The sequence below is a fragment of the Leptonychotes weddellii genome, chromosome 4 (genome assembly GCF_054177405.1).
Source record: "Leptonychotes weddellii isolate Sample4059 chromosome 4, ASM5417740v2, whole genome shotgun sequence".
NCBI lineage: Eukaryota > Metazoa > Chordata > Mammalia > Carnivora > Phocidae > Leptonychotes > Leptonychotes weddellii.
Window position 1 is genome coordinate 22924815 of NC_138372.1, and position 16893 is coordinate 22941707.

The following is a 16893-nucleotide window of genomic DNA, read 5'->3' on the forward strand; positions in this document are numbered from 1 at the left end:
AAAAAAAAAAAAAAAAGAAATCTTGTCTTAAGAAATCTCCAGCATTTCCTAGGAAGTGGAACAGTGCCTAGGGTTCGCAGATGACGACGTCCTAGTGGTCTCAGAGTTAGGGCTGGGGTCCTAACCCTCCTCTAGGCAGCAAGGGGGCTGCGGCTGTTACCCTCTGGGGCCTATGGGGGAGGCGTCATCTCTAACCATTTGCTGAGGTGGTTTGTGTGCCCAGAATATTCTCCTTCTCAAATGCTTTGGCTGGTTAATGCCCACCTGTCCTTCAGGTGTCAGTTCAATGTAACTTCCTCTGGGAAGGCCTCTGCGAGCCCCCACGGTCCCCCAACCATAGAGTCTCATGAGTCCATCTCTTTTCCATAATAGCCCTGACCACAGCGTGCCCTTTGGACTCACAGCAGAGGCACATGTAATGAACACCAACTTCAGAACTCACCTTCCAACCATGACCTGCAGCTGCACCCCTGGAATTTGGTATCATCCTTACAAAAGCAAGCTAATCTTTTAACACTCACTAAGATGATGATTGCTTAATATAAAAACAGATCGGAATCACCCCTGCAGCAGCCAGGAGCACCCCTGAGTGCTCTGCTCGATCTCAATTCATCCCTAAAGATGGGGTCTATCTCTTAAGGTCAGAGCAGCGTTAATGTCCCAGGATCTCAAGACAGCTTTTCCTTTGGTTACCTCCTTCAGCCCAGGTCTCAGACTCAAGCATGCTACAGATTTATTGTGCATTACAGGTAATTTAAGGACTTTTGAGTGTAATTTTGAATGATATGCCCTTTCCACCTGAGGGCTGACTTTAGAGGTGAACTTCCTCCAGAGACAATCCTCACCATGTGAGAGAGTATTGAATTTCTATCCCCCCTCCCACCCCTAGACCAAAAGCCCCATGAGGATCTGTATGGCTTATCTCTCTGTACCCATATCCAGCACCATGTTGGGCACAGAGCACGCACCCAGTAAGTGTTTATGGAGGGAATGAATCACGTTTGTTTACTTGTGGAAATAAGACCAGCATGATCTGTGTGGGTCTAGGTGGCTATAGGTGCTCTCACTCCTCAAGGCTGGAAGCCACTTAAACATCTATTTGCACTTGCTCTCATGCATACACAAGGCCAGAAGCAGTGTGAGTGTGAATGTGTGTATATTTATTTGCTCACACAGATATGTGAAAACCAGACACGGTTTTCTATTTGGGGCAGTTACATTTGTATCAATTTCATATTGCTTCTGTAACAAATTGCCATAAATCTAGTGGCTTAAAACAATGACAATTTTATGGTCTCACAGTTGGAGGTCAGAAGTCCAAAATGGGTGTTACAGGGGTGAAAATCAAGGTGTTGGCAGGGCTTGCATTTCTTCTGGAGACTCTAGGGAAGAATCTGTTTCCTTGCCTTTTTAACTTCTAGAGCTGCATTCCTTGGCTTGCGGCCCTTCCTCCATTGGCAAAGCCAGAAACACAGCATCTTGAGATCTCTCTCTGTTTCCGCCTGCGCACATTGCCTCCTCTCTTATAAGCACCCTGTGATTACATCGGCCCCACCCTGATAATCCAGGATGGTCTTCCCCCTTTTTAAGCTCCTTAATTTAATCACATCTGCAAAATCACTTTGCTGTATAAGGTTATGTTCACAGCTTCTGGGGATTAGGACCTGATACCACCCAAAGGTGGAAGAACTACTGTCCCAGCAGAGAGCCCACAGCATGAGAACCTGGGGCTGGAAGAACTGAGAAATTCTGGGCATGGTATAACCCGAAGCCCCTCCAACGTGGCATCATCCCCACCTCCCCCCAGGTATTGCCGTTGCTCTGCCCCTGGCTTTCTGGTGACTCTTGCCCCAGCCTCTTCTGGGCATCAAACTTTTTGTTCTTATTTTAGATCTTGAAGAAACAATTTACAAGTTTGTTACCAAACAAGAGAATCTTGGTTTCTGTTTATCAGTTAATCGAACAGAAGAACTGATTGTTTTGATCGAGCATGAACTTTGGAGTCTAGAAGACCTGGATTCAAACCCGGTTCTGCCACTTACTAGCTGTAAACAATAATTTTACCTCTGGGAGGGGCCTCAGATGATATGTATTATTTCGATCAGTAAAATGGAGATAATAACAGAACCTCCACCATAAGGTAGTTGTGACAAATAAATAAGATAATGTAGATTGTGGTTTTCAAAGTGTGGTTCCCAGACCAGCTCCATTAACCAGCTGTCAGTTAGACCCATCCCTGATATATTGAATCAGAGACTCTTAGGATGGGGCCCAGCAATCAATGTGGCAACAATCCTTCCAGAACATTCTAGTGTAGCTCAAGCTTGAAAGGTATATATATATATATGCCTTACTTCTATATATGCCTATATAGAATTATATTATATATTGTATAACATACCATATGTTACCTATACACTTAACATAATTAATATAATACATATACTTAATATATATTATATAATATATAATTAATATAATATATATTATACTATATATAATGTGCTAGGCATAAGGAGCCTGGCACACAATAGCACTCAACAAATGGTTCTCATTATTCTTATCACCAGTGTCTCCAATTGATAGTTCTAGCACATTCTCTGAGATGTTGAATTGGGTATGCATCTCTCCCCCTTCATATCCTACCAACACTGTACATGTTAGGGAGGTCTCCTACTGCAACCTATCACCCATACAGCTGCCCTTTAATGAAGTGGTCTTCCTGCTTCTCCTTGCTCACTGTTTCTCTTCTTAAGCCCCCTGGCCAAGCCCTGCCCATACCTGCATGCCAACTTCCCATGCATTGTAAAGACCTCCCCTACGTGTCTCTTCTCCAAGGCACCTCAGCTGTGCTTAGGGCTCTCCAGCACGTCTGAGCCTCAGATGAGGGCTGACCAGCCCTGAGGCACAGGGAAGTTTCCTTCACTAATCTGGGACCTATGTTTCTCCTTGTCTGGTTGGCTTTGGCAGCTACTTCTGCTGCTGACTCACTCTGCTCGGAGTTTGACCAAAACCCCCAGGCCTTTTTCTCAGGAACTGCCTGAGCTCTGGTGGCTTGGGTCACCCCAGTCATTGACATGTGCAATTCATTTCTTAAAAATAACATTTGTTTTCGAATTACAAGAGTAATACATCCTTGGTGCAGTCATTTAGGAAACTGAAAGGGGAAAAAAAATCACTGATAATGGTTACTTTTAAATGGACTGATTTGCAAAAGTGATCCTATATTTTTGTAATCAAGAAAAAAAAAACCCACACTTAAGCAACTTTCATTTCTGGGGGAAGAAAGGGAATTGGAGAAAACAAAACTAATGTACATGGGGTTGGTGGCCCCTGGGTGGCTCAGCCAGTCAAGGGTCCAGCTCTTGATTTCTGCTCGGTTGGTGATCAGGGTGGTGAGATTGAGCCCTGCATGGGGCTCCTCACTCAGTGGAGTATCCTGGAAATTCTCTCTCTCTCTCCCTCTGCTCCGCCCCCCACTCGCACATGCACCCTCTCTAAAATAAATAAATAAATAAATAGATAGATAAATAAATAAAATCTTTAAAAAACTAATGTACGTGGGGATAATTGTGAATTCTAGCATATATAGATATCTCTGGTCTCATATACAATTCAAACATATGTCAGTGTATGACACTGTAAACTCATCTCCCAGAGACTACCGTTGCTAATATTTGGGGTATAGCCTCCAGGACTTTACAGCTAACATCTTGTATGTTTAAACTTAAATTTAGGTCTAGGGGATGCAAACTGGTGCAGCCACTCTGGAAAACAGTATGGAGGTTCCTCAAAAAGTTGAAAATAGAGCTACCATATGACCTAGCAATTGCACTACTATGTATTTATCCAAAGGATACAAACATAGTGATTCCAAGGGGCACATGCACCCCAATGTTTATAGCAGCAATGTCCACAATAGCCAAACTATGGAAAGAGCCCAGATGTCCATTGACAGATGAATGGATAAAGAAGATGTGGTATATATACACAATGGAATATTACTCAGCCATCAAAAAGAACGAAATCTTGTCATTTGCAAGCATATGGACAGAACTAGAGGGTATTATGCTAAGTGAAATGTGTCAGTCAGAAAAAGACTAATACCATATCATTTCACTCATATGTGGAGTTTCTAAGAAACAAAACAGATGAATATAGGGAAAGGGAAAGAAAAATGAAATAAGATGAAAACAGAGAGGGAGGCAAACCATAAGAGAATCTTAATCATAGGAAACAAACTGAGGGTTGCTGAAGGGGAGGACGGTGGGGCCTGGGGTAACTGGGTGATGGGCATTAAGGAGGGCACTTCATGGAATGAGCACTGGGTGTTCTATGCAACTGATGAATCACTAAATTCTACCCCTGAAACTAATAATAGAGTATATGTTAACTAAATTGAATTTAAATAAAAAATTTAAAAAAAAAGAAAAAAAACATTTAAATTCAGGTCTAAACTTAGCCCTGGATTTGGAGATAGACCTGGTTCAAATTCTGGCTCCCATATTTATTGGTTGTATTACTTTGGACAATTTATTAAATCTCTTGGAGGCTCAGTTTCCTCATCTATAAAATGGAGGTGATAATACCTATTTCCCAGGATTGCAGCCAACATGAAAATAATGGAAATAAAACACACAGTAAGAGTCTGCAAAGAGCTTATACTGGGGTTGTTACTATTATTAACCGTTCACCTGGCCACCTGCTGTTCCCATCCAGATCCAGGTCAGATGCCGCTCTTCTTTCTAGTCTTCCCTGGCGGCTCCCACACCTCCCGCTCCCTTTATGTTGCTGCTGTCCCCTGTCCATCTTTCTGTTATAGCATCAGACACACTGCTGTGCCCCCTTACAATCTGAAGCTCCTCGGGGGGAGAGACTATGTCTTCCTTGTTCATTTCTGTGTCCCCGGGGCAGGGTCCTGCAGAAGGCGTGACCCAGAGTGGCTGTCAGAATGCATCAAATGAGAGAATTGGAAGAGGCTGGATAAGAATTTGTTAGGGAATGGATGAATAAACATCGGGAAGACCGAATGCGTGAATGGAGGAATGTATGAATGAGTCGGGAGCGGCAGGCGTCACCCCCCAGCCTAACCCTCTTTTCTCGGGATGGTGGGTGGAGCGAACCCTCTTCTCCCAGGTAGGTCTCTTCAGCTGGGGGGCAGGGCTCCTGCCCGGCCCAAGCCGGGGCGGAAGCCCCTCCCCTCATAGCTGAAGTGTTGCTGGGGGCGGGGCCTTTCGAGGTCGGGGGCGGGGGATGGGTGTCAGAGGCGGGGCCGGGCCGGGGCCGGGCCGGGGCGGGTCCGGGGCGGGTCCGGGCGGGGCTGGAAGGGTCAGGGAGGCCAGCCGGGGCTGGGGGAGGCGGGGCCGGAATCTGTGCACCCACACAGCCAAACCCCCCCAGTCTGCGGCCCCACCGGGGGCTTGCTCTCTGGAGGGGCCCCTGCCTAGATGGCCGAGAAACTGCGACCTCAGGGGTGGGAGGCTGCAGCGGGGCTAAGTCCGACCCCAGCCAGCTAGTTCACTTGCTGTGTGACCTTCGTTGACACGGGTCTCCGTCCCCGCTCCAATTTCCCCCATCCCGGAGAACACTTCCCGCTTTGGCATGATAAAGTCAACTCTTTCCCAGGCAACCTCCAAAAAAAAAACAAAACAACCCCGAAAGCAAAAGCAAAAGCAAAACCTGATACCTGACACCACTGAATAGACCTTTAGGAGGAACAGAGAGCTGGGTCAGACGGAAAAGTCGCCTCACCCAGCTCCTTCCCAGCCTTCGGTTTCCTTATCTATACAACGGCGGTTCGATAGTAACTGCTCCCACGCCCACAGGAGGGCCGCGAGCCTCGAGGGGGCTGTGGTACGTACAGTGCTTTGCAAGCGTTGGGAGCGAGTTACTCTCACTCTCAGAGGCCCGGCCCTTGCTGAGGCCAGCCCCGCACACGGCCGCTCAGCGAGTGGCAGGGGCAGGGGCAGAGGGCCGCCGCCTGGCACTTTCCTGAGCCCGTTCTACTGCAGCTCGAGAAGCTAGGCTGGGTCCTCTGTGTTGAGGGCCTCCTGGCCTCAGGCTTGCGGGGAAGGGAGTTTTTCGAGAAGGAAATGGTTGTGGTAAGACAGAACGATGGAGCAACTTCGCGCGAATGCGGGTGAAAAGCTCCCTTGCTCCGGGCGTGTTCCGGGCGTGAACGTGGGGCAGCCACGGCGGTCAGAAAGTACCTGGTGTTCACCCAGCACTTCATAGGGCAGCAGCAAGCCTTAGCTTGAGGGGCCTCAGGCCAGCCACTTGGGCCTCAGAACCTTCCTCTGCTCAGAACAGTTTCCCAGGGTTACCCAGAGGCTAGTCCACCACCCAAGCCTCTCTTCTGCTCCTCCAAAGGAGGGCCCTGGGAAATAGCCTTGGGAGTTAGCTCCGGACTTGCCGGGTGATGTGGGAGGTCTTTCCCCTCTCTGGGTCCAGTACTCCGTGAGAGTGAGCTGTATCTGGCTCCAGTGGCATGATCTTGAACCCAAGATCCAGTGGCCAAGACAAGTAATTTTGTAAACTCTGGGGTTGGGGAAAGTAGAAAGGCCCAGTCCCGTGGACAGATGAAAGGACACCCAGGATAGTTGGAGGGCTTGATCACTATTCACTGAACAGCTTGGAGAAGACCCAACCTTCCTGTGTTTCCCCTTCCTCATTGGCAAAATGGGGACATTCCCTTTCAGGCCTCTTGTTCCTTTTTTGTAAAACAGGAGGGGGATGGGCTCCAAGGGTCTCGGGTCCTGTGATTCTGCTTCCTAGCTGTGACCCTGGGCAAGGCACTTCACCCCTCCATCTTAGAAACGTTTTAGTCTCTCCATCTGCCCAATGGGCATTTACCCCTCCCCACTTCTCAGGGTTACTGAGTTCACATGGGGTGAACAGGAAGAAAGTGGATACTGATATAGACACAGCCCAGCTTCATCTCCCCCCACTTCCTGAGGAATCTGGGGTGTGCTGGCTGGAAGTGACCTTGGGAATCCGTCCCCCTGAAGTTCTTCTGAAAGAGCTTCGGTGGCTCTCTATTGCCCAAACGGGATCAAGGACCAACCTCAGCATCCATTCAAAACCCTCTCCCACTCATACCAGATTCTCCTCACCCTCCAGGATACACCAATAACATCCTCAAACAAATCTTCTTTCCCCAGCCCTTAATTCGTGATTTTAGGGTCCCAGCTGTACTTGTCATCAAGATCTGCTCTTCCTCCAACTGTTCTCAAAATTAGAGAAGGCTATCCTCACATACCCAGGAGCTGAAGCCTGGAACCTGGGGGGGTGGGGGGGGGCGGTGTTATCCTCAACTCCTTTTCCTCACCACCCACATTTATCCTAGCCCACATCATGAAGATTCTGTTCTCTGGGAGTCCATCCCCTGTGTCTCTCATAGGTACCCCAGGACCTTGTGGGACATGCGGGGACATTACTGAATAGCCACATACTTTCGCTATGCTGGGCCCTGTGCTGACGCTGGGGGCATAGAGGTGGGTCAGTCTTTATCCTTAGGGGCCCCAGGCCGGTGGGGAGAGGGTCACGTAACCACTCTCCTGGACTTGCTTATTCAATCGCTTTACATTTTAAGCCCCTACACAGGAGAACATAGTAAGACCTACAAACATGGGTGGGAGAGAACTGGCCTTCTCCCTCTCTGGGCCTCTGTTTTGCCATCTGCATAATGGTATGGAATGGATTCAAAGAAAGGATGGTGGGGGCTTTTCCAGTCCAACAATCTTGGAAGCAGCGATTCTCCAAGCCAGGGAGCAGGAGGAGGGAGGGAGACGGGAGACCTAGACACAGCTGCTCAGCTGCCCCCTGACTAAGAAGGAGGGGGTCCCACTCCTGCCAGGCAGTTCCTTGGAAGTCCCACCCCCTTGCCCTCACCTCTCCTGCCAAGGCAGTGTAAAGCCTTTGTAAAGCCTTGCCTGAAACAGAGAAGCTGCTGGTTAGCTCCTTCCCAAGCCCTGCTGGGCTCTCTGACTGGCCCACTGCCTAACCTGGCCGGTGACTGGCTGCTCTCTCCAGCCGGCATGGGGCTGGAGTCCAGGCTGGGAAAGGAGAGCCCCGGATCTCTGCCCCGGGGCTGCTGCAGTGAAGAGTTTGTGAGTCGGACAGACCTGGGTTCGAACCCAGCCCGGCCACTTTTTAGCTGTGGGGCTGTAACAGTTCATTTTATGTGTCAGCCTGACAGGCTCACAGGGGACTCAGACTTGGACCGGCACTAAGTGAATACAGAGGCTTTGGGCGGTTTGCTGACTCACTCTGAGCCTCTATTTTGAAATTTGTAAGAAATGGAAATCATAATTCCTTGCACAAGTACCACTCCCTTCTTTAGAATTCCCATTATTTATGGAAAAGAGCTCCGAGTCTTCTTTGCAAGCATTTCACTGCTCTTCTCCACCCTGCCCCAGGCTGCCTTGCGAAGACTCATTTCCCCATCGCTGACTGGATGCGCTAGCTAGACACCGTTCCCTTTCCAGCCCCTCGGCCTTTGCACCAGCTATTCCCTTCCCGTGAAATGCATGCCTAGTCTTGACTTTTGTCCAGCTGGTAAACTCTCACGCACCCCTCAGGGGCCATCTCGGAGACGTCCTCTTAGAGCCTTCCCTGACTCCCTTAGGAGTTGTCTTGCAGTGCCTGGCACAGCCCTTGGCTGTCACATTATTTATGCCATGCTGGGGGTGTGGGGCTGTGTGTCCTCCTCCCCAGACTCTGAGCTCCTTGTCTATGTACACAAGAGGGTGATGGTTTCCCTTTCTTTGCGTTGCTTCAGTGTTTTTCAGTTTACGAAGTACTTTTTCAGATCCACGATTTCACTTAAAGTCACAGCAACAGGGGGAAGGAGGCAGAGCCAGGATTAAAAGCCCCCAGTTCATCCCCAAACAGGGCTTTTTTAGAAAGGAGAATTTGGGAGGGTGGGGCGGGGAGCAGGGTTTGGCTCCTGAGGCCTATAGCTCAGCAGGGGCTGGAAAGGCAAGGCCAGGTTGGGTTGGGAAGGGTGGGCCCCAGGCTAGCAGAGGGTGGGAGGGCAGATGGAGGTCACAGGAGAGGGGCAGGTCTGATTCCAGATGTGTCCCTCTCTGTGGGGTCCTGGGCAGCTCTCCTCTTTTATAAAATGTTGCTTGGAAGGCCAATGTGGAGGGCACAAGATAATCATGGGGTGAGGGCCCTGGGAATGAAAGGCCCTGAGGAACTTCACAGACGCAGCAAACACGTGCACCCAGATGGACTCAGACACTCTAGCTGTTCCTGTCTTTCTCACGACTCATCTGTTATTGTGAGAACCCCCATCCCCAGGGCCAGAGTATCCAAAGACCCTTCATCAGAACTCGAAAATCCTCTCCTGGAGGGCCCAGAGACCCTCCCAGTGGGCCCAAAGAGACCCATCCCAGTTCAGGGCTTGAGGGCCCAGTGCTAAAAGGCTTAGAGCTTCCTACAGTAGATAGGTCTTTCTGATGGTGGTGCCCACACCCCCTGGGGAGGACTATGTGAACTTTGTGTGGTGTTCATGACTCTATTTCATTCAAAAGCCGTGCCGTTAGCACGCTCAAGGGCAGAAAGAACCACAGTCGGGTGTCTGCTCTGAGCTCTGGGCTGCCAGCAAGGCTGGGGAATCTGCTTGGGGTTGCTAGACTCCCTCAGGCTTAGCACGGGGCTGTCCCCAAGTCAAAAATATCTCTTGGGTCGTTCTCACGTCCCTCCAAGAAGTTCTTTTCCAGGAAAGTCCCTTGGGTGTCTATCATCCCAGGGATGGCCTGACCCAAGGCAAAGCCGGGAAAGACAGCGGTGATTTTCCTCCACGATTTTACTGTGTAGCTCAGAGCCCAGAGATGTGGGTTCTTGTCCCGGTTCTGACTTGCTGTGTGGAAGGAGGTGAGTCATTTGGACTTCCTAGGTTTCAGTTGGCCTCTGAGTGGGGATTGTGGGCCCCACCCCACAGAGGATCCAGTAAGATCAAAGATATGGACGTTCTTTGCTGTTGACATTTGAATGATGGGGGAAGATTATTGATGGGAGGTGGTGGGCTGGTAGTCAGATCCCTCTTCTGGCCAGATGACCATGGACATGCTTCACCCGCACTGCTTCATAGAGGAAGCCGGCTGCTCCGCGTCTCAGGTTAGAACAGCAACATCACTTGCTTAGGAATAATGCCTTTCTTGTCTGCCCAGAGAGGCCGGCTTCCTGTTATAAAGCTCTCCAGCTACCTATATTTTTCTAAACAACCCAATTAATCATAAATAATTCATCATTGGCATCCCGACATGTTTAGCACCTGTCTTCTCAGCCAGACTGTGGGCTCCAGGCAGGAACCCTGTCTGACCTGTCTGACCTGTCCTCCAGAGGTCAATATGGGGTCTGACCCATAGGTGCTCAGGAACCGTTTCTGCAGGATCTTGGAGTTCAGCTGCTCACTGGGCTGTGGGAGGAGCCCAGAAGATAGAGGATGAGGCCCACAAGCCTGAGGCGTCTGGGTGAATGGGCTGCTCTAGGAAGGTCTTCTCAGACCAGAGGGGAGGGAGCGGCCCAGGAGGCAGGATGGCTTTGGCATCAGGGGAAGGGAGGAGGTGGTGAGGGCAAGCTGAGATTCCAGAGGCTTTACCTACCTCTCCACCTTACCACCACCCCCCCTCCCCCGCCCTGCCCACCCCACGCCGGATGCCTGTGAGGCCTGTGGGTGGGCCCTGCTCTTTCTAGCCTGGGGTAGCCTGGGAACCTTCAGATGTGGCTTGGCAACTGGTGCTCACTTCAGCCCCCTGCTGCCTCTGGCCTGCCCCTTCATGTCATCTCCTCGTACTGACACCCGTTCCCCTCCCTGCATCTGCCACGCGGAGCATGCTTCTTCCTCCACAGACCTGGTCCTTTTTCCCATGAGACCTTTGTACACACTGTCCCCTCAACAGCAGTGCACACCTCTTCTCTGCCTGGAAGGTGCAAGACACACTCAGCTCCACGGTCTGCTGTTGGGAAGCCTTGCAGGCCACCGCAGGGAGAGTGAGTGGCTCCAGCCTTGGGCCCCGTAGCCTCGTGGGTCTCCTTCTCTCTACACAGTTCAGGACCTACCACACGGGGCTGTGATTGGTTTCCTATCTGTCCCCAACCCCACAACCGCCTGGGAACCACTTGAAGGCAGGGATCAGCTCAGCTCCCCACGGCGGCCCCGCGCACACACCACGGGTTCTGGCACCGAGGAGAGATCCTAAGTCACCGAGGGCCTGGGTTTCTTGGCAGGAGAGACTACTTTGCAGTAGCCACAGTATCTGAGGCAGTATGTGGCCAGAAGATCAAGGACAAGGGCAAGTTTATTTATTCACCGTCTAGGAAACGGAGGCTCATAAAGGGGTAGGGATTTGCCCAACATCCCATAGCACATCAACAATCAAGTGAGGCCCCAAGCCCAGGGGTCCTGATGCTTGGTCCCCAGCTCTGCATTGTAGCAGCCATGCACAATGTCCCTGCAGCAAGCCAGGGCGCCTGGAAGCCCCAGGGGCCCCGGCCCGGCAGCTGTTCATTCCACACTGGCTCAGCCCTTCTGGCCGGGCTCTCAGCCAACTGCAGCACGAGGCCCTGTCTGGCTGCCCAGGCCAAAGGTCGCTGTCAGCAGTTTGGGGAGGTGACCAGGCCACTTCCCTCTGGGTGGCTCAGACACACACAGCGAGGCCCGGAACAGTGTCTCCACTGGGCTATGGGCTCTTCCAGGCGGACAGTGTCCTCCTTGCCAACCTGATTAAAACTGAGCTAACAGTCTGAAGAGTACACAGCAGAGTCGTGTAATATGCACTCAACAAACATTCACTAGCACAGCATCATTATCACTACTGTGATAACGAGGAGCACCCAGGTGGCCCTGCAGGGTGTGCATCCAGGCTCCCCCGCCTACAGAGTTAAGCAAGGTACTTAGCTTCGTTGTGCCTCATTGTTTTAATCTTTAAAATAGGACTGTGGGAGAATTAAATCAGTTACTGGGTAAAAGGTAATTAGAGCAGGGCCTGTAAGGAGTGATCACTGGAAAAGTGTTACCTGTTGTTATTAAGTGGCTCAAATCCCTGGACTAATAGAGCAGCTTCCTCCCTGGACTCTCTATCCCCTCTCTCCTCAGCATTAAAACACAGACTGACCAAGTCAGCCCTTCTCTGTTTGTGAAGCTCCAATAATGGGCTCGAAGACCTGTGTCCAAACTCCTCCTCATGAGGGTCGAGTCTGCTCCTCCTTTGCCCCCGACTGCTTCCCTGGCCTCATCTCCCAGCCCCATCCCATGCCTCCCAGGCTCCAGTCATAACAGACCCTTGCTGTCTCCGGAGCATGCTGCGCTTTTTCATGCCTCGGTGCCTTGTACAAGCTAGAGCCTTTCCTTCTTCTGCCCCCCAGGAAGCCCCTGCTTGACTCTGAAGGCCCAGTTGGATTGGTGACTCTGCAGGCCTTCCCCACGGCGCCCAGGTGAAGTCGTCGCTCTGTCCTGTGTTCCCACCATATCGCTCGACACTGCAATTACCTGCTAGCATGTGAGTTTCTCCCTGGACTGCCCTGTGCTTCTTGTATTCTTTTTGTCTGGCTCAGCACCAGCAGGCCGGAGCGGAAGTGGACGACTTCCAAAGCACCCATCCAGATGCAGCTCTGGGTCAGTTCCTGGGCTGGGCACTAGGGGAGCAGAGGCTGAGGCTTGCTCTTTGTCCCTGAAGGAGCCCCAGTCATCTGGGGAGGTAGGCCAGGAGATGAACTGGAGGTTGCCAGTGGGTGTGGAGAGGCAGGAGACCCAGGGAGGATACATGGTGGAGTTGATTTCGGGCACCTCTTAGTGGTTCTGTTTTGCTGGAGCATAAAATAGAAAGGGGAGATGGAGCTCAACAGGCCTCTGTGTGGTCAGCTACTGAGTTTAGACTTTGCCCTGCTGCTGACATCCCTCCCCTGCCCCCTATTCTAGGAACTCTTGGCCTGGGGAGGGATTTCTAGGGCATTTCTTTGTTTTCCACAGGAGCCTTGAATGCTCAGGTAGGAGCCTAGAAGGGATAAGGCAGCCCAATTTGTAAAACATGTTTATCTGACACAAACACTTTCTCCCCAGTGACTGCCTGGCAAACTCGCACTCATCCTTCACGCTGTGGCTCAGAGGTCCCCTTCTTGGAGGCCTTCCCCAACGCCCCCTGGGCTGGGTTCCTCATTCCCTTCTTACTACTTTTTCTTTGTCTCTGATTTTAGACCTGTCTCCCCTGTTAGATTGGGAGGTCCCTGAGGGCAGGCACTGTCTCATTCATTTTTGTTTCTGGGTCCAAAGGGCTCAGCACAAACAAGAGTCAACTTTTTAGTAAGTTTAAGGTGCACAGCAAGATGGCTTGATTCAATTCATTTTTTGAATCGATAAATGTGGTAGGTATTGCTGTGTCTACTTTCCAGATGAGAAAACTGAGGCTCATCACGGGAGTGACACATAGAAGGCTGCATTAGTAAGGGGCAGAAGCAGGACTGAGCCAGGTTTGGGGAGTCCATCCGGTGGGGAAAGAAGGCATGGCTTCGGATGGCTAAGGCTGGAGCTCGTCACACTTTCAAAGGAACCATTCCTCGGTTCTGATCCCTGTTGCCCTGCCAATGGCAGGGCTAAGAGAGCAGGGAACAGACATACATTGGGCACATACTACATGAAGACCTAGCTTGGGACACTTTCACATATAGAATTCTATTTTATCTGATAAAGGCATCACCACCTCAATGTACAAGAGAGGAAGCTGAAGGGCACAGGAGGGAAGTGGTTTGTCCACCGTCTCCCAGTGAGGGAGAAGCAGAGCCGGGATCTGAGTTCCAGGCTCAGTGTCTCCGCCCCTGGGGGTCAGGGGCTCATATGAACAGGAGCCCAGTGAGGACTCTGGAAAGGGGGAGACCGTATAGTTTTGGGTGGGACTGGGGGCCCACTCCTAGGCTTGTGCCCTCTGGCCCTGGAGGCACCTCCACCTTGCAGTCTGGGCCTCCGCCCAGGGCTGTCACTCCCGCTGCTCTCCTGGTCTCCCCGGAGCCTGTGAGGGACTGTGTTGTTGCCACTGTGGCCTGCGGCTCTGGCCCAGCTCCAGCCTGCAGCTCCCCCACACCTGAGCCAGCCTGAGGCAGAGGCAGGTGGCCCGGGACCAGAGGAGCGGGGGGTGGGGTGGGGGTGCGATGGGGTGCGGGGAGTCTGACCTACAAGGGAGTCATAGCAGCCCTAGCCAGCACCCCGAGGGATGGGGACTCTGGCCCACTCCCATCACAAGGTCACAGTGACTTCCTTTTGGTCTCTCAGCTGCTCTGAAGAGAAGGTGTGTGGACTGGGGTGTAGAAGAGGATAGGACCCCAAAGGCCCCACTGGGTGGGGCTGGCATTTCCATGTCTCACAGGCTACAACTCTGATAACAAAACCCCTCAATTCCTGCAGGGCCAGCAAGTGCCAGGTTCTGTGCGGAGAGCTCTGTCGGGACTCATTTATTTCCCACAACAGCCCTGGGAGGTGGGCACATTACAACCCCACCACACAGATGAGGGAAATGAAGCTCCAAGAGGTTGAGGGACTTGCCCAGGGCACACAGCTAGGGCGCAGAGAGGCTGGGATTGGAGCTCAACCTGGCTCCAGAGCGAATAATGTACTTTTTTTTTTTTTTTAAAGATTTTATTCATTTATTTGAAAGAGAGATAGCGAGAGAGAGCACAAGCGGGGAGAAGAAGGAGAAGCGACTCCCTGCTGAGCAGGAAGCCTCATGTGGGGCTCGATCCCAGGACCCTGAGATCCTGACTGGAGCCGAAGGCAGCTGCTTAACCGACTGAGCCACCCAGGTGCCCCGCGAATAATGTTCTAGCCATGTCATTTTTGCAGTCCAGACTCCCGGGTTCTAGGCTCAATTGCATTCTTGGGCAAGTCTCAACTTCTCTGGGCCTCAGTTTCTCCTCCCATGAAGTGAGAGGATTGGGGCGCCTGGGTCTCATCTCAGTAAGGAGTCACTGAGATGATGCATACAGAGGGTTTAGTGTGACGTGTGACACATGGGAAATGCTCAACACATCACCCTGGGATGCCCTTCCCTCCTCCCGCCCACCCCCTACTCCCCACCCCCTCCACGAAGCTGCCCTGCTGACTGCTGCAAGCCCTCACTTGCTGCCTCCTCCTCCGAACTCCTGCGACTCTTGTCTGTGCTGCACAAATTGGCATATTCAGTTGAGTTGGATTCCTGTTGCTCACCTCCCCAGGATCTAAACTGCTCTCACTTCTCTAGAGTCTCAATTCCCATTGGGAATTTAGGGAAGCTGATTCTACTCCCTCCTACCTGCCCCCCCCCCAACATTCTAAGGGTGAGGCACATGCTCTGAGCTAAGCCACTGAACAACCTCTGCCCCTAAGGGTTAATCCCCAGGTGGGCAGGTGACCTTACTCAGTCCACGGTGAATCTCAGGACGTGCTGGGAATTCTGGGACACAGATTCTATTTTCCCTGTGGCTCCAGATGGTGTGGAGTACAGATGTGAGGTATCGAACTGCTGCAGCCATTTTGCTATCATTGGAGAAACCAACCTGAGGATGACGCTGAGGGTGCAGAGCTAGGAGACTAGCAGAGAAATGGAGTTCTGATCAAACCATGCCTGACTGCTGGGCTCCGATAGACTTTTCAGTTTCATGAGCCAACAAATTTCCTTTATTGTTAAGTCAATTTTCTATTATTTGCAACTAAAATCAACCTGATTCAAACACCATCTAGCCAAACAATGTTGTTTACCAAGAGATATACTTATTCACTTATATATTGATTAGGCCTCTGCTCTACACCAAGCACTATGCTAGGTGAGCAGTACTGATGTGGTCCCATCCTCCTCAAAGGCTTACAGTCTGATGGAAAGAACCAGGGATTAAAATGCCTGCCTAGGGGCGCCTGGGTGGCTCAGTCGTTAAGCGTCTGCCTTCGGCTCAGGTCATGATCCCAGGGTCCTAGGATCGAGTCCCACATCGGGCTCCCTGCTCGGCAGGAAGCCTGCTTCTCGCTCTCCCACTCCCCCTGCTTGTGTTCCTGCTCTCGCTATCTCTCTCTCTGTCAAATAAATAAATAAAATCTTTAAAAAAAATAATAATAAATAAAATAAAATAAAATAAAATGCCTGCCTAGGGGGCTCTGATGTATGTAACCTGCTCAGCATCCATCCCCCCTCCTTTAAATAGCAGAACCCTGACTTTTCTTTGGATACCATCTAAAGACCTGGTCAACTGACCACAGTGACTCATTCAGTGATGGGCATGAGAGTCAGCCCTGAGACTGTAAGCTTTGAAACACAGGTCCTGTACTTCTGGGGCTTACTAAACTGGGGAAACATAAGGCTGGGGTTTCCTCGAGCTGAAAGAGTGCTAGGACTAGTTAATCTCTGAGCGTTGGTAGCAATTAACTTCTCTGACTTCACTCCTTCATTCAACCAGATGTCAGTGCCTCCTCCCATGCCTGAGCCTGTGCTGTAAGATGGGGAAGGAGGGATGAAGAGGATGTGGCCGCTCCTTTTGAGCTCAGTCTAAAGAGAAGGACAAATGAATAGGTAATGCCCAACACAGCGTACTATACTAGGACTAATCAGCTTAGCTTGAAGGCATTCATTGTTATTGTTAATTCTGTGACATGTTACACATAGGAAAAATTAGAAGACTCAAGAAAGGTCTAAAAATAAAAATCTGGGCGCCTGGGTGGCTCAGTTGGTTAAGCGACTGCCTTTGGCTCAGGTCATGATCCCAGGGTCCTGGGATCGAGTCCCACATCTGGGCTCCCGGCTCAGCGGGGAGCCTGCTTCTCCCTCTGACCCTCTCCTCTCTCATGCTGTTTCTCTCTCGCTCGCTCTCTAATAAATAAATAAATAAAATCTTTAAAAAATAAAAAAAATAAAAATCTCCTGGGGCACCTGG